At 40.3% G+C, this 5,000-nt stretch overlaps 1 pseudogene; it reads right to left on the reverse strand.

Moving 5' to 3' along the window:
* The window catches only part of LOC123404732, a 15,657-nt pseudogene that overhangs the window by 4,899 nt on the left and 5,758 nt on the right, over positions 1-5,000 (reverse strand).

The raw sequence follows: 5,000 nt of genomic DNA on the forward strand, positions 1-5,000 counted from the left end.
TGTCGTTGTTGTCGCTGTTGTCGTCGTCGTTGTTGTTGTTATTGTTGTTGTCGTTGTTCTCGTCACTGTCGTTGTTGTCATCCTCTTTGTCGTTCTCGCCGTCGTCCTTATTGTTGTTGTTGTTATTTTTATTGTTGTTTGGTTGTTGTTTTTGTTGTTGTTGTTTTTGTTGTTGTTGTGGTTGTTGTTGTTGTTGTTGTTTGTTGTTGTTTTTGTTGTTTATGTCGTCGTCGTCGTCTTCATTGTCGTTGTTGTTGTTGTTGCTGTAGCTTTTGTCGTTGTTGTCACTGTTGTCATCGTTGTTGTTGTTGTGGATGTTGTTGTTCTTGTTGTTGTTGTCGTCTTCGTCGTCGTTTTTGTTGTTGTTGTTGTTGTCGTTGTTGTCGCTGTTCTCGTTAATGTCGTTGTTGTCACTTTTGTTGTTATCGTTCTTCTCGTTGTTCTCGTCATTGTCGTTGTTGTCGTCATTGTCTTTCTTGTCGTCATTGTCATCGTCCTCCTTGTGGTTGTTGTTGTTGTTGTTGTACTCGTTGTCGTCGTCGTCGTCGTCGTCGTCATCGTCGTCACATCATGGTCATCATCATCGTCGTCGTCGTCGTTGTTTTTGTTTTTGTTGTTGTCGTTGATATCGTTATTCTCGTTATTCTCGGTGTTGTCGATGTTGTTGGTCTTGTCGTTGATGTCGCTGTTTTCCTTGTTGTTGCTGTTGTCGTTGTTTCTGTTGTTGTTGTTTTCGTTGTTCTTGTCATTGTCATCGTTGTCGTCATTGTCGTTGTCGTCATCGTCCTTCTTGTTCTCATTGTTGTCGTTCTTGTTTTTGTTGTTTTCGTTGTTGTTGTCATCGTCGTCGTTGTCGCCTTCGTTGTTTTAGTTTTTGTTGTTGTTGTCGTTATTTCCGTTGGTGTCGTTGCTATCGTTGTTGTCGTTGTTGTTGTTGTTATCGTTGTTCTCGTTGTTCTCGTCATTGTCTTGTTATTGGTCATCATCGACATCGCTGTCGTCCTTGTCGTCGTTGTCGTCGTCGTTGTTGTTGTTGTTCTTCTTCTTCTTCTTCTTCTTCTTCTCCCTGTTGTTGTTGTTGTTGTTGTTGTTGTTGTTGTCGTTGTTGTCGTTGTTCTTGTCACTGTCGTCGTTGTCTTCATTGTCGTTGTCGTCATCGTCCTTGTTGTTGGCATTGTTGTCGTTGTTGTTTTTTTGTTGTTGTTGTCATCGTTGTGGTCGTCGCCTTCGCTGTTTTGGTTTTTCTTGTTGTTGTCGTTGTTTCCGTTTTTGTTGTTGCTGTCGTTGTTGTCGTTGTTGTCGTTGTTGTTGTTGTTATCGTTGTTGTCGTTGTTCTCATCATTCTCTTGTTGTTGGTCATCAACGACATCGTTTTCGTCCTTGTCGTTGTTGTTGTTGTTGTTGTTGTTGTTGTTGTTGTTGTTGTTGTCATCGTTGTTGTTGTTATTGTTGTTGTTGTTGTCGTTGTTTTCGTCGTCGTCGTCGTCGTCTTCGTCGTCGTTGTTGTTGTTGTTGTTGTTGTTGTCGTTGTGGCTGTTGTTGTTGTGGTGGTTGTTGTCGTCGTCTTCGTGGTGGTGGTGGTGGGGGTCGTCATCATCGTTGTCATCGTTGTCGTCGTCGTCGTCGTTGTTGTTGTTGTTGTTTCCATTGTTGTTGTTGTTGTTGTTGTTGTCGTTGTTGTCTCTATTGTCGTTGTGGTTATTCTTGTCTATATTGTCGTTGTTGTCTCTGTTCTCGTTGTGGTTGTTGTTGTTGTTGTTGTTGTTGTTATAGTCTCTGTTCTCGTTGTGGTTGTGGTTGTTGTTGTCATTGTTCTGATCGTTGTCGTTATTGTCGCAGTTGTCGTCATCCTTATTGTTGTTGTTGTTGTTGTTGTTGTTGTTGTTGTTGTTGTTGTTGTTGTTGTTGTTGTTTTTGTTGTTGTTGTCGCCATTGTCGTTGTTGTCGCCGTTGTCGTCATCCTTATTGTTTTCGTTGTTCTCGTCGTTGTCGTTGTTGCCGCCGTTGTCGTCATCCTTATTGTCGTTGTTGTCGCCGTCGTCGTTCTCGTTGTTGTCGTCGTCGTCGTTGTTGTTGTCAATTTGGTTGTCGTCGTTCCTGTTGTCATTGTTGTTGTTGTGTCGTAGTTGTCGTTGTTGTCGTTGTTCTCGTCGCTGTCGTTGTTGTCGATGTTGTCGTCGTTGTTCTCCTCGTCGTCGCTATTGTTGTTGTTTCTGTTGTTGTTGTTGTTGTTGTTGTTGTTGTGGTTGTTGTTAGTAATTGTTGTTGTTGACGCTGTTTTTGTTGCTGTTGTTGTTGTTGTTGTTGTTGTGGTTATTCTTGTTGTTGTTGTTGTTATTCTTGTTGTTGTTGTCGTCGTCGTTGTTTTTTTGTTGTTGTTGTTGTCATTGATGAGGTTGTTGTCGTTGTTGTCGCTGTTATCGTTGTTGTTTTTATTGCTGTTGTTGTTGTTGCCGCTATTATCGTTGCTGTCGTTGTTGTGCTCGTCGTCGTTGTCGTCCTTGTTATTATTGTTTTTTTGTTGTTGTTCTTGCTCTTGTTGTTGTCGTCGTTGTCGCCGTCTTCATTGTTGTTGTTGTTGTTGTTCCCACTTTTGTCATTGTTGTCGCTGTTTCCATTGTTGTTGTTGTCATTGTTCTTGTTGTTCTCACCATTGTCGTTGTTTTCGTCATTGTTGTCGTCTTCGTTGTTTTTGTTGTTGCTGTTGTTGTTGTCATTGTAGTAGTAGTTGTAGTAGTTGTTGTTGTTATTGTTATGTTGTTGTTCTTATTTGTTGTTGTTGTGGTTGTCATCGTCGTCGTCGTCGTTATTGTTGTTGTTGTTGTTGTTGATCTTCTTCTCCTTCTTATTCTTCTTCTTCTTCTTGTTATTGTTGTTGTTGTTGTCGTTGCTGGCGCTTTTGCTGTTGTTGTCATTGTTGTTGTCGTTGTTGTTGTTGTTGTCGTTGGTCGTCATTGTCGTTCTTTTCATCATTCTTGTTGTCGTCGTCATTTTTTGTTGTTGTTGTTGTTGTTCTTCTTCTTCTTGTTGTTCTTCTTGTTGTTGCTGTTGTTGTTGTCGTTGTTGTTGTTGTTGTTGTTGTTGTTGTTGTTGTTGTTGCTGTTGTTGTTGTTGTTGTTGTTGTTGTTGTGGATGTCGTCATCCTCTTCGTGGTCGCCGTCGTCATCATCGCTATCGTCCTGGTCGTCGTTGTCGTCATCATCGTTGTTGTTGTTGTTGTTGTTGTTGTTGTTCTTGTTTTCGTTGTTGTTGTTGTTGTTGTTGTTGTTGTTGTTGTTGTTGTTGTTTTCGTTATTGTTATTGTTGTTGTTGTTGTTGTTGTCGTTTTCGATGTTGTTGTCATCGTCGTGTTTGTTGTTGCTGTTGTTGTTGTTGTCGTTGTTGTCTCTGTTGTCGTTGTTGTTATTGTTATTGTTGTTATTATTATTATGTCAATGTTGTCGTTGTTCTCGTCGTTGTCGTCCTTGTTATTATTGTTTTTTTTGTTGCTGTTGTTGTTCTTATTGTTGTCGTCGTTGTCGTCGTCTTCATTGTTGTTGTAGTTGTTGTTGTTCTCACTTTTGTCATTGTTGTCGTTGTTTTCGTTGTTGTTGTTGTTGTCGTTGTTCTTGTTGTTCTGATCATTGTCGTTGTTTTCGTCATTTTTGTCGTCTTCGTTGTTGTTGTGTTGTTGTTGTCATTGTTCTTGTTGTCCCATCATTGTCGTTGCTGTCACTATTGTTGTTGTTGTTGTTGTTGTCGTTGTAGTAGTAGTAGTAGTTGTTGTTGTTGTTGTTGTTGTTATTGTTGTGATGTTGTTGTTGTTATTTGTTGTTGTTGTTGTTGTTGTCGTCGTCATCGTCGTTGTTGTTGTTGTTCTTGATGATGATCTTCTTGTTGTCGTCATCGTCGTTGTTGTTGTTCTTGTTGTCGTTGTTCGTCATTGTCGTTCTTTTCATCATTGTTGTTGTCGTCGTTGTCGTTTTTTGTTGTTGTTGTTGTTCTTGTTCTTGTTCTTGTTGTTGTTGTCGTCGTTGTTTTTGTTGTTGTGACTGTCGTCATCGTCTTCGTGGTCGTCGTCGTTGTCGTCATCGCTATCGTCCTCGTCGTCGTTGTCGTCGTCATCATCATCATCATCATTGTTGTTGTTGTTGTTGTTGTTGTTGTTGTTGTTGTTGTTGTTGTTGTTATCATTGTTGTCGTCGTCGTCATCATCGTGTTTGTTGTTGTTGCTGCTGTTGTTGTTGTTGTTGTCGTCGTCGTTGTTGTCTCTGTTGTCGTTGTGGTTATTGTTGTTGTTGTTGTTGTTGTTGTTGTTGTTGTTGTTGTCGTCGTTGTTGTTTTTGTTGTTGTTGTTGTTGTCATTGTTCTGTCATTTCGTTCTTGTCATCATTGTTGTTATCGTCGTCGTCGTCGTTGTTTTTGGTTGTTGTTGTTGTTGTTGTTGTTGTTTTTGTTGTTGTTGTTGTTGTTGTTGTTGTTGTTGTTGTCATTGTTGTTGTGGCTGTCGTCATCGTCTTCGTGGTGGTGGTGGTCGTCGTCATCGTTATCGTCCTCGTCGTCTTGCCGTCGTCGTCTATGTTGTGTTTGTTGTTGTTGTTGTTGTTGTTATTGTTGTTTTATTTGTTGTTGTTGTTGTTGTTGTTGTGGTTGTTTTTGTTTTTGTTGTTGGTGTTGGTGTTGTTGTTGTTGTTGTTGTTGTTGTTGTTGTTTTAGTTGTTGTCATCGTTGTCGTCGTCATCATCGTCATTGTCCTGTTCGTTGTTGTTGTTGTTGTTGTTGTTGTCGTCGTTGTTGTCTCTGTTGTCGTCGTGGTTATTGTTGTTGTTGTTGTTGTTGTTGTTGTTGTTGTTGTTTTCGTTTTTGTTGTTGTTGTCACTGTTCTTATTGTGGTTGTTGTTGTCATTGTTCTCGTTGTTGTCGTTGTTGTCATAGTTGTCGTCATCCTTATCGTTGTTGTCGCTGGTGTTGTTGTTGTAGTTGTTGGTGTCGTCATTGTTGTGGTTGTCATAGTTGCCGTT

Source organism: Hordeum vulgare, chromosome 6H (genome assembly GCF_904849725.1).
Source record: "Hordeum vulgare subsp. vulgare chromosome 6H, MorexV3_pseudomolecules_assembly, whole genome shotgun sequence".
NCBI lineage: Eukaryota > Viridiplantae > Streptophyta > Magnoliopsida > Poales > Poaceae > Hordeum > Hordeum vulgare.